The sequence below is a fragment of the Acomys russatus genome, chromosome 17 (assembly GCF_903995435.1).
Source record: "Acomys russatus chromosome 17, mAcoRus1.1, whole genome shotgun sequence".
Lineage (NCBI taxonomy): Eukaryota > Metazoa > Chordata > Mammalia > Rodentia > Muridae > Acomys > Acomys russatus.
Genome location: NC_067153.1, coordinates 48,775,422 through 48,799,227, shown reverse-complemented (window position 1 = coordinate 48,799,227; position 23,806 = coordinate 48,775,422). Strand labels below are relative to the sequence as shown.

General features: G+C 47.5%; 1 protein-coding gene and 1 pseudogene across 1 annotated transcript in view; one reads left to right on the top strand and one right to left on the bottom strand.

The window, feature by feature from the left end:
- The window catches only part of Tbc1d22a (TBC1 domain family member 22A), a 287,423-nt gene that overhangs the window by 204,571 nt on the left and 59,046 nt on the right, over window positions 1-23,806 (bottom strand). The window lies entirely within an intron of this gene.
- LOC127201772 (cytochrome c oxidase subunit 7B, mitochondrial-like) lies at window positions 689-15,530 on the top strand (annotated as a pseudogene).

The following is a 23,806-nucleotide window of genomic DNA, read 5'->3' as shown; positions in this document are numbered from 1 at the left end:
GGTTGGATTACATTGTAAATGACCCATGACACCCAAAGCACTGGGCACGGGGCTGCTCTCTGGTAGTCTGCTGTGAGTGTATACTGGGGTAATTTTTACCTGATCAGATTTTTTTTTAACTTTTAAACAGCCACTTTAGCTGAGGAAATCTATAGTGTTAGTTCTACAACCACATAAGGGCTGTGCCCAAGGACGTCATGGCAGAGGGTTCTGTGAGTGAGTCACCAGGAGCAACCAACATGTCCACTGGTGAAGACCTCTGCACCTGAGAATACAAACCACCACAGAAAAGCCTGGATCCCTGTTTGTGTGGACACGGAATACGCCTAAGTAAGCAGATGTAAAGGAGGTGCAGAGAACAGAGCACGGCACAGCTGGTGACAGGGTTGGGACACCAGTCAGGCCAGTAGAAGACTTCCATTATAGGGAGGCCCTACTGGTCTCTGCAGGGTTAGGAACCTCACCCCCAGCTCTTTGTAATTAACACACACTCACTGCACAAAGCGGCATGTTTTGTTCTGTTCTCATGTAAATACTTTGTAGTCTTTGACCATATTACCCCGACACTGGCCTCTTCTGACATCTCCCCTCCCTGCCGGTCTCCCTCTTCTTCCCCAAAACTGCCCTTTCCACATTCATGCTGACCTCTGTGGGTCCATTCTAAGTTTTAGTCACCATTCGTATGACGATGGGCATCAACAATATTGCGAACAGGGCTACAATGGACATGAACCTGAAGGTATGTGCAGTCAGCTGATGTAGACTCCTTCAGGGGCACATCCAGGTACAGCTGGGCAACATGCTAGTTCCACCATTAGCTTTTAGAGGAACTTCCACACTGACCCACAAGAACTGCATTAATCTACATTGGCACCAACAGTGTGTGAGGCAAACTGCGGCTGTCCAGGCCCAGCCAAGTCCTGCCAGGTCTACACCACCTGCCAGTGTTAGCCACCACTCACTTCTCGCCTCTGTGGGGACTACTTGGCTAACCGCCTGCAGGGCGGTGTCCTGAGCACCAGCCTCCTCTCCAGGAAGCAGAGTTTGGCTTAAGAACGTTCTCTAAGGTGCTGTGCTGTATGGTACATGGCCCAGCAATGAACCAAGGCTCCGGGATCTGCATGTCTTGATCAAGACTCAGTGTGTTCCATGGCAGCCATTCCTGGACTGTTACACACATCTGCTGTGACGATCGATCACCCTGAGCACTGTGCTGACCCATCATGGGGCCATTTCTGAACCTTCTGTGAGTGCTGACATCTCCCCACCTCTTACTGGGTGCTTTACTGTTTTATTGTTGATTTGGGAGTCTGTTTCTACTAATGCCTGGCTTTTTATGTGACTGCGGGTCACATGCTGGTTACCTTGCTGAATGCTTCATGTGCTGGTATCAGTCAATGTCCCTATAACAACAGCACTAGGTCTGTGCCAGTCAACAGATCTCACCCTCCAGAGGGCTGGAGGCACCTGATCCTGCACCAGGCTCGCTCTCCAGCACTCAGTCCCTGTGGCTTAGGACTCTGCTTAGATTGGTGGTGACTTTCTCCAGCTCAGAGAATCTCACCCCACTCCTGCAATGAGCAATGCTGGACCATGGACTCGGGGTACCCTCTTCAGGTATCTAGGGGGCCCTTCACTTCACATTCGCTTCCCTCTTCTCCATCATTGGGCTCTTGCAGTCTACCTCAGCCTCCTAAACTCCCATTCCCAATTCTGCAACAAAGCAAGATGGCAGCAGACTAATTTAGGTTTCCCCTCCTACATGGTAGCCTAGAAACTGCTTCAATTACACCCAGAGCAGCTGGAGAGTCACCTGTCCCCTGCTCTTCTCTGGACCACAGCTTGGTACACCTTGATGCCCACTCAAGCATGGCTGCCCACACACTGGCCTAGTGTTCTATCTGCAACACAGAAGCTAGTCATTTGGCACTTACTACCCTAGAGTTGAGCAAAAGTCAGTTTGCTGAGATTTTCAAATGAGATCAGCATGTTCAGAGTGTTACAGGCATCAGCATGTCCAGAGTGTTACAGGCATAGATTGGCAGCACTGAGAGCCGATGGAGAGGCATGGACACGCCATGTCTCGGGAAAGGCAGCTGTGGCCTGGGAAAGGCTTTCCAGAGGAGCTCGGCTATTAGTTGGCCCAGAAGAGTGACGCAAATGTACAGAGAAGGGGTGGGGGTAGGGAGCAGGAGACAAGCTTCCAAGTCCACAGGCCAGTGTACTACAGTGTTAAAATGTCCCATGTCACAGAAAATTAGATGGCATGGCTCCTTCGGTTCCCTGAACAGTTTTAAAACCCTACTATGGAGCTCAGATTAATCACAATTATAATAAATGCAATGATAAAAGTAGTAGAATCTAGCTGCCCAGAAACCTGCTGTATCAATTCATCCTGAGGTGCACTAGCCTCACCACTTGGATGGCTGTGTACCTACCAAGGTCACCCACAGAACCAAGAATGAAGAAAGACATCTACCTCTGCCACACTCAGTAGCACTCTTAGGGTTACTATTGCTGCAATGAAACACCATAGGCAAAAGCAAATTTGGGGAAAGGGTTTATTTGGCTTATGTGTCTGTATCACTGTTCATCATCAAAAGAAGTCAGAAAAGGAAATCAAACAGTGCAGGAAATTGGAGGCAGGAACTGATGCAAAGCCCATGGTGCTTACTGCCTTGCTCAACCTGCACCCAGTGAACCCAGGACCACTAGCACAGGAGTGATGCCACCCACAAAAGACTAGTCCCTGCTCACATCCCCACATCAATCACTAACTAAGAAAATGCCCTATATGGCTGCCTGCAGCATGATCTTATGGAGCATTTTCTCAGTTGAGGGTCATACATCTCAAATTAGCCTAGCCTATGTCAAGGTGGCAGAACTAGCCAGCACAATAACACACTGTACTATTACTCTATCAGTCCCTGGGGAAAGCAGTGTGAGGAAGGAGGCTGTATTCTGCCTCACAGTTTGATGTCACAGTCCGTCATGGCAGGGAACTCATGACGGCAGGAGAGTGCCGTGACTGGTTATATTGAGTCAAGACACAGAAAGAGATGAATGCTAGCTAGCACTCAGCCCACTTTCTCCCTTTAATTCAGTCTAGCACTCCATCCTATGGACTGATGCCTCCCACTTAGGGTTGGTCTAGACACCCCTCTTGAGCATGTCCAGGGGTTTGTCTCCTAGGTGATTCTACTTCCTGTCAAGCTGACACTATTTAGCCATCAAATACACTATTTTGACATATTGTGTCTCTTTCCTCCACTTGGAAAAGTCTGGTTCATCTCTGAACTGCCACCTTCAGTGAAGTCACCCAAGCCCTTCCCTGTCACTTAGATCAGTCAGTCTAGGCTGTCTGCTCTGTGGTCCTTCAGACTCAGCGATCCTAGATGACAGAGCTCCTACAACATTGGGCCCATAAATGTGGAAGACACCTACTCCGTGCCCTGTGCTAGCTACACAAAGAGGCTCCTCTTCTGCAGGAGGGCAGACACCAGCAGGGACACTGATTTCTGCCACAAACCATGTCCAGAAGCATGCCAGCCTGTCCTGCTTGCTGGTGCCTACCAGACAGGTGCTCCAGGAAGGTTTTTCTGCCGTATATTATTGTTCTAACTGGTGTTTTTCTACTTGGAACACAGCTATGAACTTTGTTTTTAATAATGCACACAGAGAAAACACACCTTAACAGTAGGAAACAAATCCTACTGAAACAAAGTTGCTTTGGGTGGCATGGGAAACCGGTCCCTGCTTCACTTCTGCTGGGTGCCCCGCCTCTCAGCCTGCCAGCAAGGATGTTAAAGTCATCTCTTCCAAGCCCTGGAAGCATGTTCCTCTACTGTCATTACTTAGAGCCTCCTCTCTGTCTGCTCTTCTTCCATGTCAGTGTCAGTCCATGCATCTAGAAGATACCCACACAAGAACACCACAGGAATGCTAAACACCTGTGACAATGGGCCAGCTGGTGCTACCCAAGCTACACACACAGGTCTCAGTTGTCGGATCAGGAAGCAGGTGCCACATGAGTGGCTGGCCCAAAGCCAGCTTCTCTTCTGTCCCACCCTGTAGAACTGAACTCCAAGTACTACCAAATGTCAGGAGGCTTGGATAGGAGCTGGCCAGGAGCTCCGTGATGGAGTGCATACATAAAGCTTGGGGTGTGACCCTCCCCAAGTACTAAAAAGAAAAAATAAAGCAAACACGATGGGTATCAATAATAAGCAGACATGCAGCCAGTATTTGAGGCATTAATCCATGGAAATATACAGACAGCCAATAAGCACATGAAAAGACACTCAAAATCACATTGACAGGAGGACTCACTTCACACCCAATAGCTAAAGTTTTAAAATTCAGAAAAACTAGAACCCTCACACACTGCTGGTGAGTGTGAAAAATGGCAGTCTGCCAGTCCTCAACACATTAAACACCCCTCAATACCTACCCAAGAGCAGTGAAAACAAGTCTTACAGAAATGTGCATTTGAACGATCTCAGCAATGCCGCTCACTAGACACAAAGCAGAAACATCCAAGTGTCCATCAGCAGATGCATGGGTACATAGACTGTAGCCTACATACCACACAGGTAAGCCTTCCACAATCAGCTCCTAAGAGAAAAGGATCACTGTGGCTCACAGCTGATGGTTTCAGGCCATGGTTTGCTAGCCCTGCTGCTTTGGACACCGTGACAAGGCAGCAGGTCATGACAGAACTGCTTACTTCACAGCCACACTGAGAGAGAGAGGAAGGAAAGGGCTGAGAGGTCCTCACATTCTCTTGGAGGGCATAACCTCCACAGACCAGGAAATCAGGTAGACACCATCTCTTAAGGGTTCTGTGATACCCTCCCCCAAAAGTACCACAGACTGAGAGGACCAAGCATTAACACAGGGACTTTTGCAAGACACATCCAAACCATTGCACAGTGGAATATTATTCAACTGAAATAAATAAATTAACAAAGGTTACATGGTGCAATGTGGAGAGGCCTTGGAAACACTGTGAAAGAAGACAGTCTGCAAAGGCCATCTACTTAGGGCTCCATTCATAAAGATGCTCACAATAGACAAATTCTATTGTGGTAGAAGAGTGGCTGCCCAGCTAAGGGAGGAAGATGTGGGACAAAGGAGAATGACACTCAGGAGCACAAAGTCCCTTGGAAAAGTAGTGAAAATGTCCCAAGATTGACTGCGGTTACTGCACAACTCTGTGCATGCACTAGAGACCTCTGTACTGCACACTTTAGATGGAGGGTTCAGTGGTATGTAATCTACCCCTCAAACCACAGCACCTTCTCAGGAAGGTTGATCTGGAAGATGGAAGCTTTGCAACAGAGGGCACAAGGCCAGGCTCTGGCCAGCAGCTTTTGTTTCAGACAACGGATAGCTGGTCCTACACAGGGGAGGAGCCATTTGGGTCTGCATGGGGCTAGTCACAAAATGGACAAACAGCACAGGGTACCAAGAAGAACACGGGGACCACTCCACCCCTCACCAAGTGAGAGGCAGTAGAGGTGACCCTGAGTGGATCTCTGCGGAGGGAGGAGTTCCTCTAACCCACATGCATCTGCAGTGTTCCCACCCCTGGCCATAGCTTTGTTGCTCCAAACACACAACGCCCATCACGGCACTGTTACACATCTAGAAAAGCAGTAGCTCTTTCTCAGTTCTTCCTCTCCCCCTCCCCCTCCCTTCGCCAACTTCCCTCCCCTTCTCTGTCCCCTACACACACACACACACACACACAGAAATATTATAATACAGAATCAGAACTCTTTCCTTTTATAACTGTGGCCCCCAGGCCTCCCATTTGGCCTGACCTAGAGACTTAGGTGAAACTTTTATTTTGAAGGGGTGTTCTTTATGTTAAAGACCCTTAATTATGGGTCTCTTGCTACTCAAGGGATATCTGCAAATACACCCAAGATGGTTAAGGAGACACTCTGGCCTTCCAAAGACCACAGGAGGGAAAAGTAAAGTGCGACTAACGGGCGCCATGTGACCCAGCTCCCTCTTCCCAGCTTGCAAGAGCCCTAATCACCTGTTAGCCACTTCACAAGGTCTAATTACACTGCCTTTCCCTTCAATACATTGATCTCACAGCCAATGCTGCATGGCATTTAATTAAAGGAAAGGCTACTGCTATTTCATGCTAAAAATCTAAATCCTTGCAAACAAATTAGAAGCTTGAGAGTCCCATTTGTGCTTTCCAGTACAAGCCATTGAAGACAGACCCTGAGCCTCCTAAGAATTTCAGCATACAATATCCTGTATTTATAATATTTGTGTGTGTGTAGGGGGGACAGGGAGGGGCGGGAGAGGAGGGGAGGAACTGAGAGCACTGCACTTAGCCTTGCCTGACTGAGGTGGACGACCTGCTGATGACAGCACCTGGTGGCCTGCTACTCCCTTGTACTACTGCCACCACATACACACGTTGCTAAAAGGCAGGAATGCAGGCTCCTAAGCACAGCTTCCGTCCTATCTGTGCACAGGGTTAGGACCGCCCCACCCCAGCCCATCCACAGCTGTTCACTCCAACTCTCGTGCAGCTGTGCATCCTAACGCCACCATCTGCAGAAGCTCCTCAGACCAAAGCCCTAGACACCTGTGGGAGGACAGAGGTGTGCCCAAGCCCCCCAGAGGGACTCCCTGACTGCTTTCCTTCTGTGGTCCAGAAGGCTGGAAAGCACACCCCTGGATGCCACATGTGACTAAAGGGTCCACTGGCAGGAAGCTGGATGCACTGGGAGGCCAGAGACAAGCTTGTCTGTGATAAGCCCAATTAACTTCAGATAAGTACTCAATATCATTACAAAGGCAGAGCAACATATTCCTTCAGTCCCTACAATCGATGTCACCTCTGATGCTCTGAGAGACAGCTCAGGTGGCAAGGAGACAGCTCGGGCTGCAGGACCTGGCCAGAGTCGCCACCCACCAGCCCATAATTCGCTGGGCAGACTCAGGTTCAAGGCAGCACCAGAGCACTTTTGTCTAGAACACTGTCCCACCCAGCGATCCACCACTGACCCCTGAGGAAGTGAGGACTTTGTACAACTCAGTATGTGCCAGTCCCCGACTGTACATGTGCACAGAAATCAAACACCAAAACTGTGTGGCCTTCTGCTAGGCCTCAAGAAAATGAGTAGCAAAGGCTCAGCATTACCTCATAAAGGCCAAGCCAAAGACATGCAGGAGCAGCTGCCCTGGGCCCTGGGCCACAGAAAGCAGTGCTGCTTTTTCCAAAGGGCCCTGTGAGGAAATGGGAGCCTCCACAGAGCTGCAGCACCCTTGGCTCTCTGCCTCCCTCCCCTCTTTGGGCAGGACAGGCCAGCAAGGAATGCCAGGCCACACAGCACCCACTGCCAAGCACACAGTGTACAGGAAGCACATCTAATTCTGACTTTGCCCTTGGCTTGTGGGGAGGAAGCTTCAATATCCCTGAAGCCCCTCACGGTGAGACAAGGCATCCTTCAGGAACCAGCCCATCCAAGCAAGGCTCTCCAACCTGAATATGCAAAATGAGGGACTCAGGGAGGTCCCTGATGCTTGCTAGCACTGTCTCTTTTGAGTACCCATTTCTGTAACTTGACATCCAGGCAGGAAAAAAAGCATGCACACCAGAAGGGCCTGAAACCAGCAGGCTGTTTTGTGCTGAGCAGAAACCTTCTCCCGCCTGGCTCCTCTCCCTCCCCAACCAATAGCAACAAACTCTGAGACATCTGAATCTACATTTCTGATTCCTCCCTTGTGGGTATCTTGTCCCCCCTGAGGTGAGCAGTGGACTTCGGATCACTGTTCTAATCCCACTATACTCAGGAAAGCCCATCAAACTCTCATTTTGCTTCATGGGCAAAGCAGCCAGGTTAGGACTGCCCTCCAAAGCAGAACAGCCTGTGCTAGCTCTGCACTCAGCCTAAGCCAGGCAGACTTCATACCAGATGTGGTCTCTGCAAACAGCTGGGGCAACAGAAGGAACTCTGGGACCAGCATAGGAACACAGGAAAGGCCCATAACAGATACCCAGCCCAAGGCTGAACCAATGAGGTAACATCAGGTGGCAGCATGCTAGAACTATCACGAGTCTCCCTTCCTGGGCTCACCATCTACCTTCCCTCCCTTGTAACAGACAGAGCCCTGCCTGACAGATTGCCTCTGGCCAATCCCTCAGACTAGGTTCACGACAAGTGCCAAGACGTATGTAACTGCAGAACACAAAAACGTAAGTGCACAATCTAGTCACCATGTGTGGACAGTCTTAAGCAGACAAGCGGACAGAGGTCCTGGAGGAGCACGGGTAAATAAGCTAGGTGATATGACCAGTGCTTTTGTTTTCTCTGTTACTGCCCACTGCCCGGCCTCTCTCAACAATCTTTCTAGGCTGAAAGAAAGGCAAGGTGGACAAGTACCCAGGCTTAGCTGGTCCCTAATAAAGATGTCAGTGCCTGTGTCTTAGTTAACCCAGGCTGGTGAAGGCCAAGAGTGTACGGGAGGTGTCCCGGAAGGTAATGGGATCTGAGGCCACAGACCCTGACGTGAAAAGGACAAGCCCACTGCCTCCTGCTCACTCTAGAATTAAAGAGAAGTGCTGAATCACAGAACATTCCCAGAGAAGTCTGTTGGCAGATGTCAGGGGCAGATTACCATCGACGTCGGGTAGTATGGTAACTGACAGCTCCATCTGCCATCTGGAGACCTGCCCCACCACCCCATGGAAACAGGCACCAGCTTAAACAGCCAGGCCCCAGCCATAGGGCAGAGTCCTATCCACCCTGGCACACCCGAGAGGTCAGGATAAGCCGTGTGAGCAGCCACTGAGAGGGCAAGCTAAGACCTGCAGACAGTATCCGGAAAAGGTTCAAACAGAATGAGACACAAGGACGGTCCATGCACAGTCCTTGCCAACAACTCAGCATTAGGGGACTTAGAAAGCCACATAAGGAAGGCCAAAAGGTTCAGAAAGGAAAGGACCAGACACTGTTACAAGGGACTAACACACACCAGGAGAAGCACCAACACAAATTGCTCAGTTCTGTAACCCAGAGCGTACGTGAGACTCCTTACAGCAACATGTCATAATGCAGTCAGAACTGTAAGCATATTTATGACTATTTGCAACAGAAATAGTACACAATAAAAAAGTAATATAGAGAAACAGCATAAACATCATCTTATAGCTCTAGCTATGACAACCAAAAGCCCTTGTCATCGAGAAAGAAGTGATAAATATCTAGCAGAGCCCAGCTTGCCTTGCGGTCTGCAGCACTGGCAGAGAGCCTGCAAAGCAGTGGCTAGCTACCCTGGCCCCAGGTCACCTCTCAGCTCCAAGCATCCCATGGTAGCTGTCTTGAAGAGGCATCACTTAAACTTCACATGCAGCCGGCTTTAGAAGCTACCGCAGTTAGTCACGGGCCAATTTATGGGCTAGAGTCAAGCCCAGCTAGCTACACAAGCATGGCCTGCCCACGGCAGCGTTCCTCGGAGTTCTCCAGGTCCCTGATGGAAAGCTGTCAGCCAGAGATTTACACCTCCAGGGGCTGAGGCAGCCCCTCATCTCCATGAGGATACTTCAAGAGCCCCTGTCAGGTCCCTCCTCCACACTGTCTGGGGGAGTGAAAATATTAGAGGCCCTGAATGCAGAGGAAATGTATCAAGCAACTCATAATGAACAGAGGACTCAATGACAAAGCCATCCTTCAAATAACAAATAAGTCCTCACCCCACTCTGGAACATGACTGCCACCCAGGAAGAAGGTTTGTCACTGAGGAGGTGCCCAGGGAGGGTCTCATTTTGGTATTTTCTATACAGACACCCACACTTATGAGCATACATGCACACATAAGTATGCATTTGGTTTTTTGTTTTGTTTTGTTTTGTTGGTTTTTCGAGACAGGGTTTCTCTGTTTAGCCTTGGCTATCCTGGACCCACTCTGTAGACCAGGCAGGCCTCAAACTTACTTCACAAGTGCTGGGATTAAAGGTGTGCACCACCACGCCTGGCTGAGTATGCATTTTTTTTCTCTCTCCCTCCCTCCCTCCCGTCTTCCTCCCCCTCTCTCCCTTCCCAAGGTGCCTTAGAACTGACCCTTAACATGGTTTTTAGATGTTTTGTTTACAAATGTCAACTTGGAATTGAAACTTTTTTCACTTCAAATGCTATTTTCTCTCCCTTGAATGGGGCTGGGGCACTTGGCTCCAGTGAACCACAGTGCCTGATAGGGCCCAAAACAAGGTGAATATGTGCACCGCATAATAAGAGTCTCCAAAGTCCTAGACATCACCAGCACTCCTGACAAGGATAAACTGAGATCAAGAGAGGTGTGCACATGGTGGCGAGTGTGGGCATGAAGGCATAAAGAAAATTAGAACAGCCACAGGAGGGGGACAAGACCCACGATGGCCAGTTGATCCCACACCCAGCACCTATGATGAGTCGCACACAGGGGCCTGGGGCAGGAGGACCGTGGGACCAAAGCAATTATGCAACAGGAGATCTTAGCATAAGTCACCCTGCCTCCTGAGCTCCCAGACAACATCTCTTCTTCAAACTAAAGTCTCAGAACACACCAGATGTCCCTAGGCCAGAGTCATGTCCCTGAGTGAGATTCCTTCTGAATGGTGTTTTGCTTTGTTTTGTTTTGTGTTCACCCTGAGACCTCAGCCCCAGTCCCAATCAGCCCAAGACCACAAGAGTTCCTGACTGTGAGGAAGGCAGGTAGCCTCTAAGGTCCACCCGGAGCTGGCCTGCTGCGTCCACACAGTCTCCACTGAAGGAGGCCTGTCTGAGGGGCTCCCATCAGCACCATGCTCTGAAAATAGCAGGAGACGCAGAGCTTTTTTTTTTTTTTAATGCATACTGAAGTACAGGAAGGTGAAATGACATGCTGTCTGGGATTTGCTTTGAAATACTCCAGCAAAGAAAAAGAAAAAGAGAAAAAGGGACAGATGAGTCGACCGTGGCGGCAACCTGACAGTCACTGAATGTCAGGGACAGCCATCCTGGCTTCATTGCATGTTCTCTTGACCTTTGTGTGTGTTTGAAATTTTTCATAATGCAGGGGGGGTTTTTTGGTGGGTTTTTTTTTTTTTTTTTTTTTTTTTTTTTGGTTTTTTTTTTTAAGTCATGAGAGAAGGTAAAGGAGCCACAGACCTTTGTGACAATGACTGATGACACTGTCGTTCTAGAAAACCCTTGCTTCCTGAGAATCCTAGCCTTCCCCTTTCTGGTGAGAAGCTGCCTCCCCTCTCATACCCAGGCACCCCAATATCATCGGCATTTCTTAGTGTGACCATTCAAAAGATCTAATGCTCTGGCAAGGAAGCTGTCGCCAGCCTGGTGATGACACACATGGGAACAGACAGCTGCTGCTAACAAGGAGCCACACTCAGTGCATCTTCCCACGGAACATCACAGCAGTGACTGCCGTTCACCTCGGCATCTGACAGCAACGGGTTACCTGTGGCATATATGTGCTGCTGGGAAACACGTAACAGGAGAGGACAGAGCAAAGGTGCTCAGCAGCAGATCCTAAGTGGTACTCCTCAGAGTCTGCCTGGCAACAGCACGGATGGCAACATACTCGTTTCTTGTCCCAGACGGATGGATGTCTAGGAAGCCTCTCATCCCCGAGCCAACACCCCACCCAGCCTTCCCATAGCTCCAAGCTGGCTGCTGCAAGCAGGAACTGCGGCAAGACACTAGGTCAACCTGGAGACGCCCTGCGCCACTTCCTTCCTGAGAGCTGGAGCCCCAACGAGATGACGGCGACCCACTCTGAAGTCCCCAGCCTGCCACGTCTACATGATCATCATTCTATCACTTTCAAATACGAGCCTAATATTTTGAGCATAATGATTTTAAGGAGCTCAACAATTTCTGCGCATGCATTATTCATTTGTGACACAAAACTGTTATTTCACTGAGATTACTGTAAATCGCTACATGAAGAGCTGGCTTGCATGAACAATTAAATGATAGATATGATAAACTAGATTTATAAGCTTTATGTTCCTATAACATAAATTCCCTGAATGATTTAACTCAGCAGAGCCAGAAAATTCTTTCCAGATGCCAGGTCCGTGGATCTGCAGCTCCCCCACCAGCATTTCCCAAAAACTTACTCAAGGCTGAAAGGAAAACATTTAATGAAAGGTTTAATGTCACTATGGTAACCAGAGCAACTTGTTTCAAAAATGAATAATAGCCCTGTTAGGTGCTTCATTAAAATTTTCCCAACCAAATACTGCCCTTAATCTTCTCAATGGAACAAAAGGCTTATTCAGAATACATGTACACGACTGAGACTCAGACACAAGCCTGCGCCTGAGCGCAGACATCCGTCAGTCGGCAACACAAAGATGGGATCGAATCAGCTGCAATGAGAGAATGTTGGGTATTTACCTGGAAACAATTGACTAAAAGCCTCAATATCCCAGTATTTGGGTTTTTCCATCACCAACCAGTAAATTAAGGATGGTCCTCCTCTCAGCAATGTCTCTCTCCTGGCACAGGTAACTACAGTCTGCAGGCAGGGCAGGAGACAACACTGCTCCCAAACAGCAGGGCCCCGGGCTGCTGGCCACAGAGCTGCCTTCTCCAGAGTTCTAGAGCAGAGGCAGCAAGGACTTACTGCCTGGCCATAAGAAGGGCCCTGGGTAACACCTGGGCAAGGCTTGCTGTGACCATGTCTTACCCAGCATGCTCCTGTCACTTTCCAGTCAAGAGTCAGGTCAAGGCCACAAGCTCACACTACTCTTCAGCCCACAGCTCAGCACACAGTCCTGCCCATCCACTGGTGTGGTACCCAAAGGGGTGGAGAAACTGCGATTCTCATGGAAGATCCAACTCAGGCCAACCCTGCTGAGGAGCTGTCTTCCTGGACTGTCTACCCACCCAGCAGCCATGTCCAGCCACCTTTGAAATATGTCCATCCTACTTCCACCTCAAGCCTTAGTCACATGGCCGTGTTACATGATGCAGAGGAAGTGTTTGTGTGGCCGGGGCCAGCAGTCACCTCACTAGAGGTGTGCACACAAACTTCTCCCAATCAGGGAGATGAGAGAAGGCAGCAGCAGGTGGACCACTGCTTGTAGTCTGCGGGCTGTTAAGTGTACCCAGTAAGCAGAGCTGTGGGAGGTCCTGTGACACAGTGACATGCAGAAAGGGGATGATTCTCATGGACCTTCCTCAGAGAACCCAGAAGGACTGAATAAGAGCCCCATCCCCACACCCACTACACCCTCAAATCTGTACCACAGTGAGGCCAGCCCACCCAGCCCAACACTGTCCTCTTTTGTAAGTGACAAGTCAAAGAGAGATTGAAGAATCATGTCTTACTGAATGCCACACGCGTCTGGCCTGAGATGCCTTGACACCCTCCCAAATGCTTTCTAGCCCCACACAGTCTGGAGCTGGCATTTGTGTGCGATGAATTGGAAGCAGCTGCCCTTACAGATCACATAAGCACATAGGGTGTTGTTCACTGCTGGTCGGCAATGTCCATTCACAGGTGAATTGGCATCATAGCTGCGTCTCACTTTTATTAAGAGGAAAGAAATTTGACCTTTGTCAGCCCAGAGAAACAGGAAGTAACACAGCCCTGTTCACCTGATACCCTCAGAACAGATAATGGATTCTACAGCCCTCCTCTGAGAGCATCCCAGAAGTCCCCAGGAGCTAAGCTCAGAACAAGGGATTCCAACAGCATCGGAATTCACCAAAGGCATCCCAGAGCGACAGGGTCTCCAGTGTGCAGATAACACAGGCAGCCTCGGTGGCTTAGTAACTGCAGAGGGTGAGCATATAAAGCAGCTTCACGGTGACACTGTAAAACATAGGGCTGCGGACACAGCTCAGGGCGGAACATTTGCCTAAGATGTGCAAGGCCACGTCTTGCAGCCCCAGCACTTCCCAAAGCAGGGAAGAAAACCAACAGTGTCCCCATCACTCCACACCCAGGCTAAACAGCCAAGAAAGCATCGTGGGACAGGCATAGTAGAGCAGGCTAGATTCTAACTGAAAAAGACATGCCTCTGCCTTCCATGTGTTAGGAGTAAAAATGTGCACCACCACACCCAGTTTCAGTCTATTAAAATTTCACACAGTGATACCCTCAACCACATAAAGCTAAGGCACTGCATATACTGAGCACTGCACTGAGTAGGTGCTACCCCGAGGTCTTTCTGGAGTCAGGGGCTCCTAGCAACCCAACCAGTCAGGGACATCACCAGCACATACACTGGCTGTTCACAGCATGACTAACCAACACTATCTAACACAGTACTTGTTCCCGATTCAGCCAGCCTGTGAGTAGCACAACTATCTAATATATCAGCTGCTCATACCACAACCAACCAAGGTTACCACCGCTGCCTAACACACTACCTACTCATAACTTATCTAACCAGCTGTGTCACCATTATTCCCATCTGACTGGAGAGGATGGTGAGGCACGCTCATCCTGGTCAGAAGTAACAGAATGGACTGGGCCCCATGGCCACCACACCATAGTAGACAATGTCCTAAACAAGGAAGCTGAAGCCTAGAGAACTCATGAATTGGTTCAAAGGCAAAGAATTAAGAGGAGAGAAGTATATGCTGAAATTCATATTCCCCTGAATGTGTGGGACAGAGTACAGCCCAACCGCGTGCCCTGGTTCACAGAGAGCATACTAGGGACCATAGGCACACTGCGGTCCAGTGGAATCAGGACCCAGGTCCCATGATCTCGTTCCTCTGCCCTCCTGCTAGCACAGACTTCTGCCATGCTGCACAGCCTCTGTCCACTCCCACAACCACACCTGTCAGGACACTCATCCCTCCCTTCCATGCCATCTTAAGGATTCTCTGGGTTGTGTTTGCAGTCTGTACACTGTGTAAGAGCACTCCAGCACTTCCTGAAAGGATACTGGCCTTCTAGGCTCAATAGTGTGTGGTATAAACTCATCAACTGGGTAAGGTGCTAGAGAGTTGGGTATTCTGTGTGTAATGTTTACCTCCTCCACAAAATCCATATCTAGCCTATGGCATGTACACATTGCACAGTTAGGGATGGATTAACATATACAACTCAATTTTGTTTTTCAGGACTCTGCAAGGGTAGCTGGGGCTAATTTGCACCGACGAAGCAGCTGCAGTCACCACAGCCCCACCCTCTCCACAATACCGCCCTTAGCCAAAAATGCACTAAGCCGTCTCTCCAAGTTCAAAGCATTCAGCAAGTGTTGGCAAGGCAGAGCCACCAGAAAGGACACCTGATTTCCATGACAAATATGGAAATGCTATATTGGCAGGTGGAGCCATCTTCTGCATTTCTACATGGGCATATACAGCTACACAAATTGGAATAGAATGGAACCTGTCCCCTGTTGGCAGAGTCACCCCAAAGGAATGGAGAGATCAGTAGTCATGCCAGCTGCTACAATAATCAAGGAAATGTTTCCAAACCAACTTATAAGTGATGCTAGGTTAAAGAATCATGTATTCATTAAAATATGCCATATTGAAGACAAAATAAAGTACCTTTGAAACTTTCAAAAAAAATATACAACTCACTTTGAAATGCATCCCCAAAATGATTGGTGGCTAGCTAGAGATGGGCTGATGGGGATAGACATGTACCATTCTATTTTACTTCTTCCTTTCAGATTAGAGGCCCTGGGTTGGGTTGGGGGTACTGTTGTTGGGAACATGGTTCTTAGTACGGTCTCTGTGAAGCAAGGCACTTGGCTGGGCTGCACACTATCCACTCAGGAAAATATGAACTTTAGCATACACTCTCTCTTCCTGATTCTCCACTTTTGCTCTCTGCCCTGGCTAGGGCTTCCACTACTGTGCTGAGCAGTAGTGGTGAATCTTTGTCTTGATCTTGAAAGGCTTTCAATGTCTCACTATCAGGTCTTGTCCTGTACAGCCCATTGCTAAATTAATGTATATTTTTATACCTAATTTACTGCATTATTTTATCATACAAAGACACTGACTTTGGTCAAAGGCTTTTTCAGCACCTATTGAAATGGTCCTATGCTAATTTTCCCTTCATTCTGCTACTGAAAAGTATCACATGTGATGATATGTCTGTGCTGAAGGATCAGGGCATTTGATCCTGCCACTGCACTGCTGAATTCAGTTTCCTAGAACCCTGTTGAGAACGCGCTCATCAGTGCTCATCAGGAATACTGCCAGTAGCTTTCCTGTGTCGTAATGCTCTTCTCTGGCGTTTTCATCAGGCTGTATCTCCCAATACAAGTGTAGCATTCTTCTCCTCATTTAAATTGTTTAAGAGAATTTAGTAACAACTTAATTCTTCGTTAAAACTGTGGGGGAAATCACTAGTGTAGCCACCTACCTTTTGGCTCTTTGCTGGGAGTTTGCGCCCACTGATCCAATCTCCATCTCATTTTTGGTTTGTTTGCTTATCCTGTTTCCCATAATCCATGGACGCTGTATAGTCTAGGGATCAGCCCCTCCTTTCATTTTCTAGTATCTAACTGTTCACAGTGCTCTCACATCATCCCTTATGTGTGGTGCAGGCTGCAGTGATTCCTCTTAATTTATAATTTTATTTGCATTTTCTTCTTCAACCTAGTTAGTCTAGCTTGAAATGTGTTAATTTTCAAACCCTCTTAGTTTGGCAATTTATTCTTCCTGTTCTTTGAACTCAGTTTCTTTTCTTTTCTCTGTCCTTAAAATACAAAGTTCACGGGGCTGGAGAGACGGCTCAGTGGTTAAGAGCACCAAGTGCCGCCTGCTCTTCCAAAGGTCCTGAGTTCAATTCCCAGCAACCAAATGGTGGCTCATAACCATCTGTAATGTGATATGGCTCCCTCTTCTGGCTTGCAAGAGTATATGCAAGCAGAGTACTGTATACATAATAATAAATAACTCTTTAAAAAAATACAAAGTTCACCTGCTTACTTGACATCATGTTTCTTAATGTATACCCTATAAACTGGCCTCTTAGGGCAGCTTGGCTTCATTGTGTAAGTACTGGTATGTTGTATTTCCATTTTGATCTAACTTCTGTTTTTATTTCTTACCAAGCTGACTGGCTGATGGAGAGTGTGTTGTTTAATCACTATGTTATTTGTAAAGTTTCCTCTTACCTTGACTCCCAGTTTTATTATGGGGTAACCAGAGAAGACAGCTCATTTCATTCCTCTTCAATTTGTTAGATTGGCTGTGACTCAACATCTGCTCTATGCTGGCAAATATCCCCTGGGCCACTTACCCACTGTGCCACTTCAGTGCTCTTGTTTTGTTTTGGGTGATGTTGAGTCAGGTGTTATTGTTTTGTTTTGGGTGGTATTGGGTCAGGTGTTGTTGTTTTGTGTGGTGTGGTGTTGGGTCAGGTTTTGTTATTTTGTTTTGTGTGGTGTTGGGTCAGGTTTTGTTGATTTGTTTTGTTTTGTGTGGTGTTGGGTCAGGTTTTTTTGTTTTGTTTTGTTTTGTGTGGTGTTGGGTCAGGTTTTGTTGTTTTGTTTTGTTTTGTGTGGTGTTGGGTCAGGTTTTGTTGTTTTGTTTTGTTTTGTGTGGTGTTGGGTCAGGTGTTGTTGTTTTGTTTTGTTTTGTTTTGTGTGGTGTTGGGTTAGGTGTTGTTTTGTTTTGTGTGGTATTGAGTCAGGTGTTGTTGTTTTGGGTGGTGTTGGGTCAGATGTTGTTGGTTTGTTTTGTTTTGTTTTGGGTGGTGTTGGGTCAGGTGTTGTTGTTTTGTTTTGGGTGGTGTTGGGTCAGGTGTTGTTGTTTTGTTTTGGGTGGTGTTGGGTCAGGTGTTGTTGTTTTGTTTTGGGTGGTGTTGGGTCAGGTGTTGTTGTTTTGTTTTGGGTGGTGTTGGGTCAGGTGTTGTTGTTTTGTTTTGGGTGGTGTTGGGTCAGGTGTTGTTGTTTTGTTTTGGGTGGTGTTGGGTCAGGTGTTGTTGTTTTGTTTTGGGTGGTGTTGGGTCAGGTGTTGTGGTTGGGTAGTACTAGTATGCTTTTTTTTCTTTTATGTCAACTAAAGGGTTTTTTCTTTGTGGTTACATAAAACATCATACAAGAACAACCTTTGGAAGCTGAAGACAGCATAGCAATCGGCCTGGCATGGCTGTAACGAATGCCTGAAACATAACGCCAAGGAAAAGGCCCAGGCCTGCACACACACGCGGCTGTGATCCCAAGAGTGTCAAGAGCATCACACACTAAAGGCCTGTCTGGCCTTCAGGGCAAGTTCAAGACCAGCCTGGACAAACTAGTGAGACCTTGTCTCAAATTTTTTAAACCTGGGGGTGTAGCTCAGTGGCAGAACACTTGCCTAGGCATGTGTGCCCCTGGGTCAATCCCAGGAGAGAAAAAAAATATTTTGGGCTCATAGTTTTGATTTTCAATCCACCATCAACCAGTGCCATTTCTTTAGGACCTGTGACAAACAGCATTTTATGATGGCAGCACAAGATGGAAGTAAACCATTCACCTCATGGCCGGGGAGCAAGAAGCAGAAGAGGAAGGGGCTGGGTCTCATAATCCCTTTCTGGTCCTTTAGGCTCTCCAATCACTTTGTCTTTTAGTTTTCCACTAGGGTTAAAGGTCATCTACACCACAAGGGAGTTCATCTAAATCTGAATGTGAACCTTTACCAGTGAGCCAGCCTTGCTCTGTGCTGCCATTCCTGGTTCAAGGTGAACTCCCTGTAACAACTGTCTTAAAAGAAGACCTACAGGTGATGGATGCCCTCTACTTTCCATTATCTGGGAAAATCCTGGTCTTACCGCCATCGCTGGAGATAGCTTTGCCAGTGTGGAGCATCCTAGGCTAGAGAGTTTGTTGTTCACTGGGTAATCTGAATAAATAATCCCACTGTCTCAGGACCGTTTCTGTTGAGAACCTTCTGGTAAGTCTTATAAAGCTTTCTTGTATATGACAACTTGTTTTTTGCTTCTGCTTTCAATATTCTCTCTGGATTGTAAGGAAGTGTTGAGGGGCAATAGGCTTGGGTTTGTTGTCTCTCCTCAGCTTGGGAGTTTGCAGTGAGCATCTCCCTAAACAAAGCTCTGCCTCTGCCTTTTCTCCCTCCAGAACGCCTCCATGTTCAGACTGGTTCACTTGCCAGGCCCCGTGAACCCCAGTGCTGGCTTCACTCTTATCATTCTTTTTTTTTTTTTTTTTTTTTTCCTGACTGGATAAAAATTGCAAACAACCTGGTTCCGATTGCAGAGGGTCCTGATCCACTTTTTATTCAATCATATTCTTCAGCTATAGTTTCAGGTTGGTTGTGACTTCTGTCTTTCTGTTAAATGGCTCACTTTGTTCACACCTTGCTTTCTTATGTCACCTGGCTGTAAATTCTTGCTCACTGTTCATTCAGCTCCCATGAAACAATTACTTTTAATCCTTCATGTAGGCTTTGGGATATGTGACTAGACCATTCATGTGCTCCCTTTTTAGTCATACATGTTTCCTTAATATTCTCTTTGTTTTCCTTGCAGTCTTACGTTGCTACTCTTAACAGTTTTGCTGACTAGCTTCAGAGAACCCACCCCCTTCCAGGGTTTCCTAGTTGACCTCTGTTACCGTGACAAAACACTGTAATTACAAATAACTTGGGAGGAAAGTTGATCAGAGCCCACTATTGAGGAAGAAAGCACAGGGACTCCAGCAGGAACAGACACAGGAATCCCAAGCAATGCTGCTTGTTCCCATGGCTTGCTCGGCCTCCTTTCTTATATCACCCAGGACCTGTGCCCTCCTGCATCAATCATTAAGGAGGAAAATGTCCCACAGACTTACCATAGGACAATCTGACAGAGGTGATTCCTAAATTGAGGGTTCCTCTTACCAGATAACTACAGTTGGTGTCAAGTAAAAAAAGACAAAACATAAGGGGACTCTGACTTGGAACAGAAAGCACATTCTACTTGTAGCCCCTTCAGCCAGTCATGTGTGAGAGAACTGTCTTCCTGATGCGTGCACAGCACAGATGCTAAAAGGCTCCTGTCTATTTCCCCTAGGGTAATGCTTATTAGCGTTCAAAGTCAGGTTCTGTGAAGTCAGAGTCATTTGCCTGTGCACTCATACTCAATCTGCAAGGCCTATGTGCTGTATGCAGGGAATCAGATGACCTCTCAGGGCGCCTGCTTTGGGTGTTGCTGGAAGTACACACATGAGCTAGGTGGGGGTGCCTGCTAGTGGTACATCCTATAAACTCAAGGGCAGGCCTCTTGGTGAAGCCCACTAGGCAATTACTACAAACACAGTCCTCTGTTGTGTTCCCGTTACAGCGACGTCCTGCTCTTTTTTCGCTTTTATATGCCTTTGATTGCTGTGATGGTATCTGCCTTAAAGTCTCTCTTCCCTGCCCCCAGATCAGCCACAGGATCCCTTCAGTGCTCTCTGGCTTAGTGAGGAAGAAGCAAACACAGCAGCCACGGCCTAACCCTCTCTGCACTCTTATTTTTACTTCTGGCAGAAATCAAAGAAAAGGGCCAGCTAGACAGCAAAGGAGCCCAACAACCTGAGTTAGTCCCCAGAACACACACACACACACACACAAACAGACACAGACACACAGACACACACACACACACCACACACACACATACACCACATACCACACACACACACACACAGAGACCATACACACAAACACACACATACCACACACACACACCACATTACACACACACCACACACATCACACACCACACACACACACATACACCACACACACACCACACACACACACCACACACATACATACACACATCACACACACACACACATACACACACCATGATGCACATGCATAGTAAATAAATGTTTTTTAAAATAAGACAAAGGAGCTCAAAAGTTGAAGAGCTGTCTCTCTGCACTGGGCAGTGCTGGCTCTGGGGTCAGTGTCATAGGTCCTTACCTTCTGCAATGTGCATTCTTAAATTTTTGCTCCAAACACTGAGCACCCCTCCCCCCCGACTAGACTCCCACACTAACACAAAGATGTCTTCTGTATGGTGACAGTTGAAGAGTCCTGATTCCCACCTTGCAAATCCACATCCATGTGCTATTTCCTCTGACATTTCCTTACACCCTCTGGGTCTGCCCAGTACTTTATTCAGCGCAGAGGTCTGTGTTCATACTCCTTAATCTAAATATGAGCTTTGTGCCTGCTCTCCTTTACCAGGGCTGAACATGCTCGGAGGCTAGGGCCAAGTGGGCATGGAAACGCAGTTCCCCTGCTGGGAATCCTTGTACCTCGCTCTGCTCACCAATGAAGTGCAATGGTCAGAAACCCAGAGGCTAGAGGCAGCTCTACTCCTTCACCAGAGACTCTTCACACCTCCTCCCCGCTTCACACCTCCACCCCACTTCAACACTCCCCCCCACTTCACACCTCCACCCCACTTCACCTCTCCACCCCACTTCACCTCTCCACCCCACTTCAACACTCCTCCCCACTTCAACCCTCCACCCACTTTAATAATCCTCATGGATCTCTCAGTTCCCTCCTCCTTTCAGAGCAAGCCTTTCTCACTCATTGATGTGTGTCCCTTCACCCCTACAGTCCTTCAGGCAGGTAACACGCGCAGTTCAGTGTGGGACACAGTGGAAAGACACTGTGCCTGCATGTGAGAAGGAGCTGCTGGTCAATGTTAATCTCTGGTTTCCAACCTTGTACAACTAATGAGCAGCTACCTTCACTCAACTTCAGGTCGTCCTGAGAGGCTACTACCTACAAGCCTTAAGATGCAACCTGCCTGTGGTCATCAGTACTAACAACACTTCCCACGAGCATGGCCAAGTCAAGAATCAAAGTCATGCTTTAATGCAAGAATAGGGGACCAGAGCCTACCCATCACACACATAAACCAGGCTGTAAAAGAGATTACCTTCCACTAACCAGACAACTCCTAACTGCATGGAGGCCAGGCTTCCCAACCAGCATAGGCCAGCAAGTAACAGGCCCGCTCCTGCTGTGATCTCAAATAGCATGCATGTTTTGATAGCCTCAGGCTGCCATGCTCCATGCAACTGAACCACTGGTCCATACCGTTTACTCTCTTTTGCCCCTGCCCCATCCCTCCCTGCATCCCACCTTACAGAATCCACTGGGAACTAAGGAAGGAAAGAGGCAGGAATGTGCTGGCTTGTCAGTCTCCATCCACTGAAAAGGCTTTCTTATTACTTTAGATCTAGAGGTTAACAAAATCTCTCCCATCTACTTCAGCAGTAGTCAGAATGAAAGCATCTTCCTCAAGTCAATCTTTCCAGAAGTCCAATCTTACTACAATTTAGAGCATTTTAGGAGAGTGTATTTTCCATAAATCATAAGAATTTAAGAACACAAGCTTCCTTTTTTTTTTTTAAGTCATGTGTGCATGTATGTCTGAGTATAAGAATGTGAGCACAGAGCCCACAGAAGCCAGAAGAGGGAGTCAGACCCCCTGGACTTGGAGTTATAGGCATCTGTGAGTCTCCCAATAAAGCTCAAACTAAGGCACCAGCCAAGGACAATACAGGAGGTAAACTTTAAACCCCTTCCCAGATCTAGCCAATGGTCAGAATATTCTCCACAGTTGAGTGGAGAGTGTGATATGACTTTCTCACGTACTCTGGTGCCTCACATTTGACCATGTCCCCTGGAGGGGGAGACCTGGTGGCACTCAGAGGAAGAACAGCAGGTTTGCCAAGAAGAGACTTGATACCCTATGAGAATATACAGGGGGAGGTAATCCCCCTCAGGAACAGTCGTAGGGGAGGGGAATAATGGGAAAATGGGGGCAGGAGGGAGGATTGGGAGGATACAAGGGATGGGATAAACATTGAGATGTAACAAGAATAAATTAATAAAAAGGAAAAAAAATTTACAAATAAATAAATAAAAAGTAAAATGAAAAAAAAAAAGGTGCTGAGAACCAAGTGCTCTTAACCACTGAGCCATTACTCCAGCCCTAAGTACACAAGACTAAAGACAACAAGGTAATTCCTCTGTCACCATAGCCTACCCTCTTACCTCTTACCCACCTCTGTCCCTGGTCTCCAGCATCACCATGAGACACAAGCTGCATCAGACTTTCTGCCCAAACCCAACCCCTCTAGGCCATCACCACTTTCTACAACAGAAGCTCAGGATTTGACTCAGAAATAAAAAAGGAATCTGCAGTTTCAACTGACAGCTCTATTTCACCTGGAAAAAAAATAGCACTAACAATAAGAGAAAAAAGAAAAAGAGGACCTTCCAATACAGCTATAACACCAAAGAGTGAGTTTCCGTGGAATCAGCTAATTTTCATACTTAAAATATTCCAGCGAGTTAGCCTGTCCTTCACTTCACTGACTTTGCCAGGATGATGGACGGCCCCTTCTCCCTCAAATGGCTTGCCAAACAGCATTTTATTGGGGATTTCCTCTAAAAGGCAATTGGAGGTTCCTGCAACACAATTTATAGGTGCGTTGTTTCCATTTATTTTAATTTTATTTATAGCCTTCTGCCCAGAGCCTTTGGGCACAGGCAGCTGTAAATCAGAGAGCACAGACAGTGGGCTTTGTTCTCTTTGGATGCTCAGATATCAGGGAATTGTTTGGAAAGCCCTAATCTGAATACTAATTACTTTTTCAATCAGACCTTGGGTATGAACTCCCCTTTTAAAAACTACACAAAAACACTGCACAAAACAAAATTTCATTATCTAGCACTCATAATCCTGAGCTGATGGACACCGGGAATGGTCCTACTTGAGATCTTGAGAGTGGATGCTACCCATTGGAGACACATGCCCTCTAAGGTTGGGGGTTTAAATGCAGGAACAACTCCTAGGTGACCTTGGGGCAAGG